At 37.2% G+C, this 17,135-nt stretch overlaps 1 protein-coding gene across 2 annotated transcripts in view; it reads right to left on the bottom strand.

The window, feature by feature from the left end:
* The window catches only part of slc38a3a (solute carrier family 38 member 3a), a 49,839-nt gene extending 33,589 nt beyond the window's left edge, over positions 1–16,250 (bottom strand). For both annotated transcript variants that reach the window (XM_081358393.1, XM_081358392.1), the window contains exon 1: positions 16,079–16,250. The gene's annotated coding sequence lies outside the window, so the exon portion shown is untranslated. The remainder of the gene's footprint in view (positions 1–16,078) is intronic.
* Between the last annotated feature and the right edge of the window lie 885 nt (positions 16,251–17,135).

Raw genomic sequence — 17,135 nt, 5'->3', positions numbered from 1 at the left:
GCCCACTCTTTGTCTATTCATCTCGCTTTTTTTTTCTTTCTTCCCATTCCTTTGCTTTTAATTAGGAGAAGCTTAACATAACAGTCATGCTCTCTTCATGCTTAAAACTCCAGGCTGGCATTACCTCAAGTTCCCCCAGCTCCTTTTCTCCCTTCTTCCCCCTCGCTCTTCCCCGCTACGCCCTGGAAATGTGAATTAATAACCAAGCAGAAAACGAATCGGTGTGAACTCTGAGAAGATAATCTCTGAGTTATCCAGTGAGATGCCACGTTACCCGGCTTGCTACGCAGCCACGGCGAGAGCAATGTGGTTGGGCAGCAAAGCACGGTACGCAATTGTGCATGCTGTGCTGTTTCCTGGGAACAGGGCTGGAGGAACAGAAGGGTGATTGTGCCAAGCGTCATTATACCAGTGGGGCCTCCTTGGCTCAAACTCGCCAGGGCACTCGAAGGGCTGAAAAGGTAATTCAACGGACCCCCAAATTGAAAAAAATGGTGAACCTTAAATTTGGGAATGGGAAGCGGACCTATGATGGGGGCAGAGGTTTGTGCCAAGATGCTGAATGGAGAACCAGCCTGTCCTTCATGCACTCCACTAATCAGACAGACAGTGGTTACAAGTGATTGGCCGGAGGAGTTCAAGGCTTTGGGCGGAGTCAATTGAGCTAACTGCAACAGGTCCCGTTGTTGCATATTTAAACACATAATAGCTGCGGCGTTCGCTCTGCGCCAGAATATGTGACGACTTTCAACCGGGTCTGAAAAACACAAACAGAATTTGTTTTCATTCTACGCCGACGTCTGGCAACTCCTAAACACACTGGGGATGAAACTGCTTTGCCAACTAGGTCATAGCTTAAGTTTCTTGAATAATGAGAAGTTTATTCATGGATTAAATACTCTATGCAGCCTGCTTTCAATTGCTCATCTAGACTAAACCCGCTAGTACAGACGCACGCTTCCAAAGAGTCGTAACATTGCCTCCCTGCTTATGTAACAATGTCCCACGTACTCAAAAAGAGGAGTGGACATGCTAATTTGCACCCATTATGTCTGCATGACATCAAGCAGTCACATGCAAAAGAGCATGAATTTGTTGCAACATGATTGGTGTTGTCAGGAGCTGATTTAGCACGGTGTCTGTGAAAAGCACTTATTAAAAGTGCTGCAACGACACATCAATGTTAATTAAAAACAGCCTACGAATGTGTTTAAAGTGTCCATAAATTACTGCTATTAAGACTGATTCATCCCTCTCTGTCACGGGATTCAACACCAACAAAAACGTGAGTGCAAGTGGAAGAAATCGGCTAAGAATGGATTACAGCAAATGGTGGCGAGAAAGAGGTTAAAAATAGTGGTTGCTAGGCCATTTCTAGGTGGTTGCTAGGGTGTTCTGGAAGTGGCTGCTTACTAGTCGATGTCAAAAGAGCACACCCATGTCTTTAATGGTTTTGAAAGAAGTCTCCTTTGCTCACTAAGGCTGCATTTATTTGATAAAAATTTTACTAAAAGCATTCATATTTAAACGGTAGTCGAGGTCTCTAAGATTTTAACACCACTATAACAAATTGTTTGATTAGTAAAGTAATTTTTGCACCTAAGTTTAATACTAATAACACATAAATGCAGTACATCTGTCTTGGGTACATTAGGATTTTCTAGGGTGAAACAGGCTTAAACTTACCCAAGCAACGTGAGCATAATCATCTCTCTGTCTCCAAAAAAACACAGAATCTTATTTACAAAAATTAAATAAAAGACAAAATTAGATGAGGTGAGAAAAATCAAAAAGAAAGCCAGATGCAGACAGAGAAATCTCGCACCCCCACAACACAGCTGATGCAACTCCACATCATCAGTGACGTGGGCAAAGCTATATCGGGACGTCACTCGTTCCAGGGGTTTACACACAGCACTGGAATTTTTGCCCTCAGCTTTCAGATGTGAGTGAGCTGTATACGTGGTTTGGTGTTCTGCTCTTTTAAATGATCCCTGCTGTCAGATTACTTACAGACATACCAGCTCTGTATACCTGGCACACACTCACACACCTCTGCTATTCACTTCATTAAACCTGCACTGTAATATACAGGCTAATTGCTCAGTCAAAAGCCCCAGGTCTTTAATTAACCAATGAAGGATTTGGAACTGCTGTGAACATCCCTCTGTCCGGCCTACCATCTGGATTATAATCTCAGATTATGTAGGATATTCCATCAAATTCATCATATTCCAAGAAAAATGATTCAGGTTATTAATAAAGCAACATTATGGGAGATTTGTCTTAAGCTTTATATATTTGAGAAATTGAAGGGGCTCTTCCCTTGCAGAACACCATTAAAAACACAAAGTATATTCTCCAAAAAAAAAAGCATTTGATAAATTATATGGAAAAAACACTATTAGAAATATATAAAACACATAAATATATGCGTATAACACACGTGCGTGTGTGTGTGTGTGTGTGTGTGTGTGTGTGTGTGTGTGTGTGATTATGTAAATTATCTACAATTATGTCATCATTTACTCAGCATCATGTTATTTTAAACCCAAATGATTTTCTTCAGCGAGAAAACACAAAAGAAGTAATATTTTAAGAATGCCCGAGCACACGTTTTTCACACCTTGATGCTCCATATGCTAGTAAAAAAGTAAATTAGAGTTGTGCTGAAAGGGAACATAATAAACATTTTTTTACTTTTAGGTGCTCATTTTTGGAGCTTGACAGTCTCAATTAATTTTCATTCTATTAAAAAGAGCAGCAAACATCCCGCTTGATTCCACTGAAGAAAATATTATACAGGTTTGGGATCAACGACATGAGAGTGAGTAAATGATGACAGAATTTTTATTTCGAGTGAATTTTCTCTGTAGGTTGGAATAATCACAACTTCCCTCCACAAGAGAAATGGTGGAGATTAAACAGACTAAGAAATTGACAATGTCAATGACAGTTCTCTCCCACTTTAGATGAGCAGCTAATACAGCAATGTTTTCATTGAGTCATATGCCACAATCCAACACTTATTCACACAAGTGCAGAATCTGTTGGATTTTTCAAAGCCGTCACACATGGGCTAAACTGGATTAAAACTGGATCACATGCCCGCCTGACTGCAGGATAAACACCAGACTCTACATTCGCAGTCAAAAATAGCACAGAACATTCATAATCAGTCATGTGACAAGCAGAGATGTATAGCGCTAGCATCACACTATGCATTCTGTGATGTAAAGAGCAGACGTTCTGTCAAGGTTGCTTTTGAAGTGGGTGGATAACAGTCAACTGTGCAAGGACTGGATACATAAACAAGACATAAACAAGTGTCTCAAGGCTGAAAATATATTTTCTGACTGCCATGATAAAAACACCTTGTTTTCCAATGCAAAATTCTGAACATTATCCCCGCTGTAAGAAATTAGACCGTGAGCTGCATTTACATGAGTGATTGAAATGGTGGCTAGCAGACAAAAACAATCTCTGGGGTTAATTTTGATCATGGCTTGTCTTGAAAAGAAAAAAAAAATGAAGACTGTGTGTAGAGCAAGTGGTGGTTTGTTGTCTCACTGGTTGAGTCATAAGGTTGTGCGCAACTATTGGTTCTTCTGAATTTCATTGGAGGTAAAAATTTGATCGTTGCGGTTATTAATCAGCTGTAGGTGAACATAAAACTAACGATCAAAGACTTCAGATTTTTGCCTAGAATTCAAGGAATCTTTCAGGATTCTCAACATTTGTCTCAAATGGCCAAATTGTGGGCAAAATCGTACAGTGTTTCGTTGGGTCTTGTAAAGAATATACCCAAGTGTGAACATCTAAGTTTTCTACAGGGCTGCCAACTCTCACGCATTGAGCGTGAGACTCACGCAATTGACACTTTTCACATGCTCTCACACCACAGATCCATTTTCTCACGCACAGAAAAATTGCAGAGCAAAGAGGTACTTTTAATATTAAACTAATTCTCAGCTCTTAGATTCTGTCAATTTTATTATGAAATTCAGACAAAAATACGTTTGGCGCTTCATGCTTGTAAATGTGACGTGACAGATCGCTGAGCGCCTCAGTTCAAGTGCACGTGAACCGATCATCTGTTACTTTTTTATTTAAAGATGCAGTACAACTTACCGAAAGTATACATAATATCGACCAATTAGTGTTTTTCAACCACTGAAAGAGGTCAATATAACAGCGGGAGAACAATTATGTCACATAACGTTACATTTACCTCAGGAAAGCCATTTAATGACCATGTTAATTGAATAGAAAAATAGCTTGAGAGGAGATTTTGCTGAGCACTATATTACATATTTATTATATTTTTACTTATGCCATTAAATAATTGTTATTATAACAAAAACTGCATTATATTTAATTGAACCTTTAATAATACCAGCAGATTAGGCCCTCTATGTTTACAGCATTAGGTGAGATTATTTTTTTAAATAAAATTTAAAATAAACATGTAACCAAATTAGTCATTATTGAATCAAAATCGGAATCAAATCACAAGAATGGAATTGAAATCTTTGTCAAGCAATAATAAAAACTGTATACTAGGCTACCAGTCAACTTCATAAAATTCTATTTAGTTACCAAATGCTTTGACAATCACAATTACACTTATTGTGATGCAATATTTGTTTTTACACCCGTACAACACTAAAAGGATGGTTCGCACAAAGCACTTCCCAACAAAATCAGCCCATCAATCTGCACAGTATGATACTGGATGTCAAACTGCATCACAAATCAAAAACATCAAAGTGAAACATCTGAGTGAACTGGTCCTGTTGCTCAAGTGTCCTTTGTCATCACTTTTTCATCACTCCAGTCCAAAGATTATCACAATCTAGTGCTTGTCTTCATCTGTACTGCACTTCCCTCCTCTTTTCCCCCTCCATCTAGAGAGGATTTGTGATTAGTGAGATCTGTGTGACAGAGATTAATACTGAACACACCAATTTAAATGTCAAATGTCAACCCTTAACTTTTCTCCTAAATTACATGAATATATACACACTACATATCAAAAGTTTGGGGTGTTTTGAAAGGAGTCTCTTATTCTCACCAAGGCTGCATTTATTTGATAAAAAATACAGTAAAAACGGTAATATTGTGAAATATCATTACAATTTAAAATAAATGTTTTCTATATTAATATATTTTCAAATGTAATTGACTCCTGTGATGGCAGAGCTGACTTTTCAGCATCATTACTTCAGTGTCACATGATCCTTCAGAAATCATTCTAATATGCTGATTTTGGTGCTCAAGAAACAATTCTTATATCATTATCTTAATATTTTAACGGAAAATGTTTTTCAATGTTCTTTGATGAATCGAAAGTTCAAAAGAACAGCATTTTTAAATAGAAATAAAAAACAGTACTAAATCCAAAATTTGTGGGTAGTGTTAAATAAAATAAATAGTATGGGCCAAACTATTATTAAATGATGCAATGAAAAAAAAAATGCAGGCAGGTGCATCTCGCATGGGAGAGGACGATCGTCATATGGAGGTACGTCACATGCTTCGAGAGCAGCTTCCTAAAAGGGAGATTTAGCAAATCTCTTTCATCCTGGCAAATTCTCTCACTCTCATCTCAAAAAGAGGCTTCAGGCTCAGAATGAAGCTGTCAGATCCTGATGAAGAGTTGTTGTTTTTTTCTCATCTGCCACAGTGGAGGGGTTTGGAGACGTCACAGTCATCAGGCATTGCCCATCATATATGATGAGCTTTGCCTGGCCTCTTTGTTCCTCCCCTACTCTCCTTCACTCCCTCTTTCCACTCCCAACGCTTTCTGTGTCTCTTTCCCCGGAGGCAGCGTGGAGAGTGACTCATTGCAAATGTGATTTATTTATAGGCCTGTGCTCCACATCCTGTCGGGGCCGCTCAGGTTCCCACACTGAGATCGCCACAGGTAGTGGAGTTAACATCACACGTGCACAAACCAAGCACAGGTAAAGCACAGACCAGTGTAGACCTAAAATGGCTTGATCCACATTGAATACAGGGCTCACATTGACATGCCAGGGAAACAAGATGTAGTAGTAAATCAAATCATCTGTTTAAATGATGTGATATATGTTCCATTACGGTGATTATGCTCCTTTATTCATATTATCATTAAACCACAGCACATCTGTGTCAGTGAAAAGATTTTAAAGAAATTAAAAAGGTCAAATCTCTATTTTTTTAATGACATCAAAAAACTTTTTTAAAAGTCTTCATTTGTTTATTTTTATATTCCTATTATAGTTTATTTTGATAGCATATGAATAAAGTTTACAATCTGTTAATTATGAGGTTTAAATTCAGTTGGGATACTGCCTTTTAAAGGGTAACTTAGAATGCAAACGCCACTTTTAAGTTTGACCGTATTTTCGTTTTAGGTTAAAATGCCTTGTGAATGGGGCACTTTTATGATAGCATCAAAAATCACTATTTTTAAAACACTAAGAAGGCTCGACGCAACATGAAACTTTGCTCTAAGTATCACCAGGGGCTCTTCACATGAACTCGAGCATTGAGAACATTGTTTGTGTACACAGAGTTTACTAAAAAGAACGATTTTGAACAACTCACTGTCGCTGTGTCCGCCGGCATTTTGACAGTTATAAATAGTCGATCTCCGAATGTGAATGAACTGACTCTGAATTTTAGTATTGATTCTTATATGAGGATCATTTTTCAAATATAAGGTTAATATTGATTTTCACTACAAAACAACAAATTATCCATGAATTTATATGGAACTAAGCTTTATGAGCTTTCCATCTTTACTCTCCTCCCTGTTACGTTGCATTCGGAGATCGACTATTTATAACTGTCAAAATGCCGGTGGACACAGCGACAGTGAGTTGTTCAAAATCTCTCTTTTTAGTAAACTCTGTGTACACAAACAATGTTCTCAATGCTCGAGTTCATGTGAAGAGCCCCAGTGATACTTCGAGCAAAGTTTCATGTTGTGTCGAGCCTTCTTAGTGTTTTAAAAATAGTGATTTTTGATGCTATCATAAAAGTGCCCCATTCACTCCCATCCACAAGGCATTTAACCTAGGCCTAAAAAAAAAATTTGTTTGGTTCCGGTTTCCGGCCGACCCTGTCAATTTATGTGCGACCCAAATTTATTTTATGAGACTGGGGAAGAACGGTCTTTCACACATCGTTAATTAAATTACAGTTTCCTTTAAATGCTGTTTTACACTTAAGTAATCCGTTAAAAACCATTAAGTATTGCATCAAAACCCTTTAACTGTCAATTCCTAAAGTGAGCTATAACTTAAGGTTTGGAAATCGTAACATTAAGAGAAACACGGGGGGGAGGGGGGGGAGTCAACAATATATCGCGGAACAGAGAGGGCAGAGTGACAGACAGGACATAGTTAACATTACCAGCTTACTTCTATGTCTATGGCAACAACAGACTTTAAACGGGAATACAGAATCACTGTCGTAAAAGTTTGATTCGCCCGCGTAAATTAGTAATATCAAATACAGTAGCGTAACTTTAGCCTAGTCCATATCAACATATTATTCTTTCTTTTGCAATGATGGACATGTGTAACGTGATAATTATTTGCCCATGCAACACTAGCATGTCAACCAAAATTGTAAAATTGGGTTTAAAAACATTTGAAACCGTGCTTCAAGAAGTCAAAAAATGCTCTTGTAGATTCGTATCAGCTGCCGGCAAAGTCGACAGAGCTGAGAAATGGACAGACCTAGCAAGCGATGTGGTGTCTGTCGACACCAACTCACCAGCTTGGTTCGGTTGTCAGTGGTGTGACGTCCTTATTTCAGTTCAGGTATTTAGTGAGCAGAGTCAATGGCTGCCATAAGTTTCCTTAAGTTCAACGGTTTGAATTGTTACATTTTATTTTGAAGATTTTCTGAGAAGATTTGTATTGAGGTTAATACTATTAAAGATATTAGATGAAACATTGCTTGAGATGTCTGGTTTTTAGTAGAAAAAAGTACCGGTACACACATTTAAAATCAGCGCGCGTGTGTGTGTGCGTGTAAAACTGCCACTGGAGGAAAATAAATAAATAAATAAAATTAAAAAAAATCCCTACCGACCCATGACCTCAACTGACAACCAACCGGAACCAAACTTTTTTTTTTTTTAGGCCCTAAAATGAAAATACGGTCAAACTCAAAAGTGGCGTTTCCATTCTAATTATGCTTTTAAACAAAAGTTTGCCTCGAGTAGATTAACACAAAGAACCTAGTTTGCATTTTGGCAAGAGTTACCCTTTAGGTGTCTAGACAGTATACAGCAAAGCAACCCACTAGGTTTTAGAACAGAGACATTAACAACAGATGATATTCTAAAATAGAATTAAGAAAAATACTGTGAAATTGTCCCACTATAGCTCTTTGTCTCCAGTAACCAATCATCTCTTGATTCACACTCTTCTTATCCATTAATAGTTACTGAATGTGTCAATCCTGAGATACAGTGTGAATGCAAGGTTTTGGATGAAAATGTTGTGTGAAGAAACAAACATTATCCAGCGAGAAAGGACGGATTAAAAAGTGTGACAAGCATTAGAGATCTCATTACTTTACTAAGCTGTAAATAAATAAATAAATGTCACAAAAGAAAGAAAAAGTGATGAGCTGGCAAGCTGTCACATTAATCCTGATTGTATAAGATGATGGCATGAAGACACAAACACAGTGATTAGATGCTACTGCCTGACTGCACTGAAGTTGATAAATCACTGAAAAAAGAAAAGAAATTGAGAATCATTCACATGTTGTAGCTGGCCCTAATGGGTAGCGGACCCTAACATGATAAGGATAGTGGATCTGGATAGTGCATAAAGTGGACTATAAGAATTTCAAAAATAAGAATTTCATATATATGAAAATAAATAAGTTTGCAGAGGGAGGTGATATTACTAAGCTAGTTATAAAAAACTAAAAAAAATATTTAAAAATATTTTTAAAAAATAACTGTAGGCAACAAGTTCTTAAAAATGTGATGTCAGTCCAAATGTGTTTGTACCAATTTTTAAAAAATGTTAATAAATGAAAAACATGTGTAGAAACATTTGGTGTAACCAAGAAGAACCAAAAAAAAAAGACCTTCCTTTCACATTTATTACACGCGTGTACCTAAGGGTGGTCGACATGATCATATCACAATTTTTTTCAGAGAGGATCACGATTTTATCACAATTCTTTTCATGTTGGCTTTTAAGACTGTTTTGCAAGTTACTAATTTCACTACTTAAAAATGTAGCCCTACAAAGTTACAAAAAAATTAAAGAAAAACGAATGTCAGGTTATTAATTATTATTTAAAAATAAAAAATATGATTTCCATTGCATTAAAAAATAATATAATAAATAAACAAACCAAGTGGCACCTGTAACCATATTAGCTATAAGAATTGAGAGAGTAATAGCATGTAAAAGTACTCACTCTGAGCCCCATATCTAGAACAATCAAGTTCTAGAGTAATTATATCCTGCTCACTGAAAAAAAGGCTACAGTACATCTTCAATAAGAATGTACCTTACTCTACTTGAGTTCTCTTGGTTCAGTGACCGTATTTGTTTTCACTCTCTCCACGCAACTGCCATTTCCGGTGTGTAGGGGCATGTTTCTCTGTTAGGAAGTTATTGTTTGATTCGGAGCGTAGAGGAGAACACTGAGGCAGTGTTGGATCGGTCAGGCGCTCAGCAGATGAGGGAAGCCTCCACATGTTGGCATGTCATCTGCAACAATAGAAGAGCATAACAGTGGTCCAAATAGGGCATATCGTTTCAGGTCGGCCCATCAAAAGCCATTCTGTGCCAGTGTCCACACACCACTCCTAAACAAAGGGACACCCTCTCCTGTCTTCCCCGATGTTCTTCTCCTGAGTCACGTGGTGAGAGCAGAACATCGTGAGGGGATGTCACCGTGACCAGATGGCAAATCTATATACTGCTGCTGACACCTCTGATGAACCCGGGCGACCAATCAGAAGCCAAAGTTCAGCTGAAGACATCAAGAGACCCCCAATCACTTTCAAGCTCTTAAGACAAAGGATACTAGGCATTCATTTCCTCTTTAACAATAACACTATTGGTTGAGTAGTAGAGAGAGATAATGTTTCATTGACTTGATTCTTGGCGAGAATTAACGGTGTTGTAATCGGAGTCACATTCAGTCAAATCCTTTATTAAATCAGTGAATTAAAAGCATGCATTCTCAATGGCTACGTTTACATGCAACCAAATAATCCGTTAGTAATCCGATTGAGCCCTCATGTAAACGAAATTTCGATCGGATTGAAAGGGGTGGTTTATTCCTTTTCTAATCCGATCGAGAGAACATGTAAACATTGATCGTATTGAAAACCGAAACTGAAAGGACTGCGCCTGTGCAATGATCTGTTGCAATGATCTTCCTGTTGAATAAAGTGTCATATAAATGAGTGTCCCGCCATTCTAAAATTCGTCAACGTCCCACCAGTCCTTGTTTCGGATTCTCATCCACAGACGGCGCTTTCAGGCACGGGAAGGGGCATTTTTACTGCGTGACAAATATAAGCAGCACGGCACAACGGTTCATATGCTCATATGACCAGAAATGGATAAATATTAAGTCTGCTGTTTAAAACAAATAAAGAACCAATGTAGAAGAATAGTTATTATGCGCAAATAGCAGGAAACTCTGTATATTTGTGCAGTGTGCGCATGTCTGGTACCCTGTGACTTAGTTTTGCTGTGTTCTGATTAGTTCACTATTCCCACCTGTTGTCTTGTTAATTATCCCATTAGTCCCAGTGTTTAAATACCCTTAGGGGCTGTTTACACCATAGATATCATACAATAAAGGCTAGATGTCTCGTGCGCGCTGCTGGCCAATGGAGGTCGACGTCCGCACACGGCGGCCATCTTACCACAGTGTGCTCGCTCACTCGTATCATGGTGCATGTACTTTTAAATAACCATAACTTGCTCAATTTTCGGTTTGGTTTGTTATAAACGTCAGCTGTAACTATAGCTATAACACTGCATACATATGAATAATTATGTTCAAAATGCTTAAGCATTCAGAATTATAGCCACGTTAATAACGTTTGTAAGAAACCAAACCGTTTGTAAATCCGTCCAGATTTCAGCGAAATAAGAGGATTTGTGTGCGTGCTGATCACTCGCCTTAATTCACAGCTTCCCTGTGGTAAGATGGCCGCCGGTGATGCCGGAAGTGACTCCGCCGTAAGACATCTAGCCTTTATTATATGATATCTATGGTTTACACGACACCGTTTTCATTTAAAAATGTAAAAACTTTTTATGAGTTTTAGCTGTTTGTTTACACGATAACAGCGTTTTGGGTGCCTGAAAACGCAAGTTTTTGAAAACGGTCTCTGTGTAAACAACAAAAACACGAATCTCTGAAGATGATGACGTCATGCACATGCGTATTACGTGTTCAGTCTATATGTTTCGTCGCCATCACCAGTCGTTTTCGCGGATCCATGTGAATGGGGAACTCAAAGGAAACACTTCTCCATTTTAAGCATATCGTTGACAAGTAAACGTACCCTTAGTTTCTTTCGGCTGTCGGTCTACATATGATCATTGATGTTTGGTTGCTCTCTACATGTTTCCTGTGAAAATTTCAATTAAAGTGAGTTCCTTTATATTCCTTCGTCTTGCGAGTCATTGCTACAACCGAGCACGTTAAAATATCTCCCAATAATGTCTTAGTAAGATGATATTTTAATGCATTTTTGGTTAAAGCTTTTTATTGTGGGAGCAAAACATTTGATATTCAATGCAATGACTAAGAGATGTACAAATAAATGTTCCTAAAAAGCCTGATGTATCATAATACTCACATTTTAACATGATCTTTCTTTAAAAAAAATTATGTATGGATATAATTAAGTAAACCTAAGTGGCCTCAGTCCAGTAAGTGTCTGTTAATCTTGAAATATTACTAACAATGTAAAAGATATTCTTACATTTACTTAATACAAATCAGTAAAAATTTCACAGCAAAAAGACATGTGTACAAGACCTGAAGTTGGATGTTTTTAAAATTATAGTAAAAGGCCTTTTTCTTGCTAAAATAGTATAAACTGTCAATCAGACGTCAGAAGGAATGTAGTAGATTGTGTACAGATTGTGTATCAAATATGAGAGAGTAAACTTTATAGGGTTGAAGGGATAGTTTTACAAAAAATGAAATTTCTGTCATTTATACTTTTTTAATTTATATTTTCCTTTCGGTGTATTGCATGACACATTTTCACACAAACATCCTCATTCTATCGTTGAAATGCTGTGAAGTCTGACAGAAACAGTGTAGGCCTATTACACGACATTTGACATCACGCTGCTGTTCTCTTATCAATCTCTGTCTGATATTTACAGTACATAACCCTGAACTTGTACTTGTTAGATTTATTACATCATTTTAAGTAATTCATATAGACAAACAGCACGCTGTTTTCTGCGCTGAGCACACATATAGTGTGCAAATACTGAATTGAATTCTCTTTCACGTCTTCTTGCACTTGAACGGACAAATACACAGAAAATTGTGAACGTGAAACACGTGTAACAGTATATAGGCTTTTTGCCTTACATTGCATCTGCTTGTCAGAGAAAGTTTTAAAGGCCTAACTGCTGGCGATATCTATGGACTTTGCAAAATGTTTTGCAAAAAGACACAGAATAAATATGTTTGATATCTAAATGTTTGACCTTTTTTTTTTTTTTTTACCTTATTGTAATCGAAACTTGGAATCGATAAGAATCAGATTCAGAATCGCTAAAATTCAAACGATACCCATCCCTAGTGTTCGAAAGCATTACTACACATGCAACTTGATGCCAAAACTATCCATAGCCGCTATTTTGAACATGGCCAGACGATTCAAATTCAATAGATCAAAAATGGCATTAACTATAGGTTTCCTGTGTGTGAAATCTGAATCATGTACTCAGTATCAATGCATTAACAACCAGTAATCCAGCTAATGAGATTGGCTAGACTCCAAAAACTGCTGCTGGATGACAATGCTGCTCTGCCAACACTAAAGTGTCGATACTGATCTACAAGCAAACCTCAATGGCCAGTTTGCAAGCAATGCTGAAACACAACTGCCAAAGATGGACAAATTACATGTACAATATGACACAGACAAGACCTTTTCCAACACATTTAATCAGATTCAAGCAAACTGAACCATTACACAAAATACACCAGTAAGACATTTTAAAGTAAAGGCCAGGGAATGCACACATTTTGTTATTTTATTTTATTTATTTATTTTAGTTTTGTTTAAATGTGTAACTGTGTGTTTTTGTGTATCAAACTTTTATTTGTCTGTTTTTGTCTGGAATCTACTACAGTCCTTAATCCATAAATTGTGTAAATCAGAGTCAAGGGCTGTTGTTAAAACTTACCACACGCACATTTTAAATTGTGTGCATGGATTTAGTGGTATTTAAGAATTTACTTGTTCAAAATAATTGTTATGCCATCCACCAAACATTTTAATTCAAAATGTTAAACATATAGAAGATATTTTAAAAGTGGATCAGTCATTTTACAAATGAAGAGTTTTACAACTTCTGCTACTTCAGGATGGTGTTGGTCAGTGGTCAAGTATGATAGTGATGTCACCGTGTAGCACATATCTAATTGGTTAAACAGATTGTGTTACAACTCACCACGTGTCACTCCCCGCCCGGTCTTCCCTACTCAATAATTTACAACCACTAATTAAAAAACAAAACATAAATATCCATAAGTGGGGCTTCATACAATAGACGCCTTATACTGTGGAGTAATGGAGGTCCTTTCTGTGTTTTCATCCCACTTCAAGCACACAATTGACCCTACTGAGAGCTGTCACATCAACACACACAATCTGCTTGGGATGTGAAGTGCTTTCAACAGAACCAGTGATAGCGGACCAGCTGCGCTGTATCTGTGATAAATACCGTCCTCTATTTTTCTTTGGCTTGTGTTATTCAATCCAGCAATTACAGGAACAGCGCACATGCATCCATTTTTAACACACATAAAGAGTTCTGTTAAGTTTCAAATAAATGATAGGCCCAAAATTATGTCTATCATAAATGAAAAAAAGAACAAAGTCACCTTGAGTCACGAAGCTATGCTTCAAACTCTCTTGCAGCACAGTGTAATTCACATTTCATGCATATTAAGAAAATAATTCATGTTTGCTTTTCATTTATGAGGAATTAAAAACCAGCTGCACTGATATCCCAAACAGACAAACGTCAGACTAATCTACTAAAGCTAACATAGTTCAGATCGGGCCACCCATCCTGTGTGACTGAACATCACACTGAAATCGAATTCTGAATCAAATAAAAAATAGCCATGATCCCAAAATGCCTTAGGATAAGAATAAATAACCTTTGTTGAGGCATTCTCTATTGAACCACCTTTTAAACAACTCTAAACTTAATTATTTTGTCAAATGTCCTAAGGGCATGTCCCAATGAGATTTCAGTGAATTTCAAAGGGCATAAAATAATAATAAGAGTAATATCAATGTGCACATTTCATGTATTCACCTGTTATCTTGACCTGTGAAATGCCACTTCAGATAACATGTTGAAGGAGAACAAGCCGGAGACATCTAAGAGGATGTACGGTTAAAAGTGAGAGGATTAGAGAGAAATCAATTCTTTTGAAGTCAAGATGTGATTATTATGCTCTGTCTAACAGCCCCTGTGTATCGGATAAAAAGAAAGGAAGAGAAAGGGAAATCGTGCTTTCACTCTTCCTCACCTAATCACTGGTTAGAGCACAGCACCTTCTGTGCTTTACTCTGCCACCTCAACCACCTGACGTGCTCTATAGAGTGAACTCATGATACTGAATATATCAGCTTCACCTAGGTCAGTTCTGCTGGGTCTCATCTGTTACCCAGACGCTCAGGCTGATGCTTCACTAAGGCACAGGTGCACACAGGAACACAAGTACAATCATATCCCGATAACCCAACTGAAGCCATAACATTTAAGTCTAAACATGAAGCCTAAAAAAAACCTGATGAAAGGCAAGTTATTAACACAAAGCAGGCAACTAGTTCTTAGAAAGGTAATCTTTGTGTCCAAAAAAAGCATTTATACTATTTTCTAAAAAATATATATATATATCTGTATATTTATTTATAAACTTGTGTAAAAAAAAAAAAAAGTGGTGTAAAGTAAGAAATGTCCTTGCACCTTGACTAATAACATAATATAATATAATTAAACATAATATTTTAAGTCAGGATGATCAGTTTTTTATTTGAGCTGAAAAATGTGGAATAAAAATGGCAAAAAAAAAAAAAATCAGATTTTTAACAATCTACTGTCCTTGACACGTAAATATGTGTGTGTCTGTGTGTGTATATATATTTTAGATTATTTATATTAAAGATTTTACCAAAGAAACAAAAAAATTTGCCTCAAAAAATATCATATAATATTTAATGAGACTTTTTCTTTCTTTCTTACAACAAGCAAACAGTTAACGTTACACCTTGACATCATAATTTGCCATAGGCTGTGTCTCAAACCGTAGTAGGCTTCCTAACTAAACAACATTTTTTTTGGTTACTCGGGCGCGTGCAGAGTGGGCTTCACAGACGTCTTCCTCTTTAAGCTCTCGCTAAGTTCACCTAATTATGATTTAGTTTTGACATCTGCACGCGCACATAGGATGCCAAAAATGCTGTCTTGGTGGACACCGCACCAGAATTTGAGACAGCCATTACCAAACAGGAAAGTTTCTTCTGTTTCTAGGCGACATAAAGTATTCACACACTGATATTCAAATAACCCACACAAAGAATTAACGGACGTATGACAAATTATTATATTTAGAAAAACATCAAGGTGTTCATCGGTCAATAGTTTTACATATATCCAGTGAGGAATAGTAATGTCATTGTTAAAAGACTACGACTAAAATGTGGGTCACAACGGACAAAAAAATATGGAAAACGACACCATGTGTCGTGTCTATGAGAGATGTAACGTTATTGTGTGATGAACAATATCACAATATTACAAACGTTCAGTCTTACCGGACAGATTTTCTATGATGGCAGATTGTTGAGAAATGTCCTTCAGATGAAGCTCTCCCCGTAGGTTACCTCAGATAAAACATACAACACCACAAAACTTGAGGACGGGGATGGGAGGACCGTCCGTTATGAATTACTGCCGTTATTCTCATTGACTTGGAGCCCGTGAGTCGGTTTTGACGGGGTTTTAAAGTGGGCTGTAACGACTCTTCAGTTCCCCGCCTCCGATTGTCTAGACCCAGCCGCGACCAATCAAATCACTCCATTGAATATTCGTCACACACTGGTGGACGCAACGCTGGCGTTCTAATCAAAGTAGCCGAGTATCCAGTAGGCGCGTGCGCTGTGCACGTCTTTTTTTACAGTCTATGGTTCAGATTGTGGGGCGCCGCTCACATTTGATTGATCGACTAGGTGTATAATGTAGGGGAAACGTCATAATTCAATAATAGCCTACGTTGTGTATGATATTTACGACTTCTCGCTTGCTGTGCTGCTGATGGAGTGTTGATGGACGCAAGAAAAGAGACATGAGCCGTTAATCATCATGCTAATGCTGCAGCTGAATTCTATCTATCTATCTATCTATCTATCTATCTATCTATCTATCTATCTATCTATCTATCTATCTATCTATCTATCTATCTATCTATCTATCTATCTATCTATCTATCTATCTATCTATCTATCTATCTATCTATCTATCTATCTATCTATCTATCTATCTGTCTGTCACTGTCAGCCATAACATGGTTGAAAGATTGTAATTAGTAAAGAAAAACACACTGCACCTGTTTCGCTGCATGCCACGTTTTATTAAATATCATAAAAATACATAAATATGATCATTATCCTTTTGCTATAACATCTCTGTTTTGGCAAAACTTCACTGTATTTTCAGTTATAAATGGGATTATGTTAGGCCAACATCATTTTAATAATTTCATATCAACTTTCATACTCTCTAGAGTCTAGACAATTGAATATATAATCTGAAAAAATCTCTGAATGTGTTTGGCACAAAATTCGTCCTGCAATGAGTTGGATGAGATGTACA

Source organism: Scardinius erythrophthalmus (genome assembly GCF_964197995.2).
Source record: "Scardinius erythrophthalmus genome assembly, chromosome: 25".
Classification (NCBI taxonomy): domain Eukaryota; kingdom Metazoa; phylum Chordata; class Actinopteri; order Cypriniformes; family Leuciscidae; genus Scardinius; species Scardinius erythrophthalmus.
The sequence above is the reverse complement of the archived record's forward strand: the minus strand, read 5'-3'. Positions and strand labels throughout refer to the sequence as shown.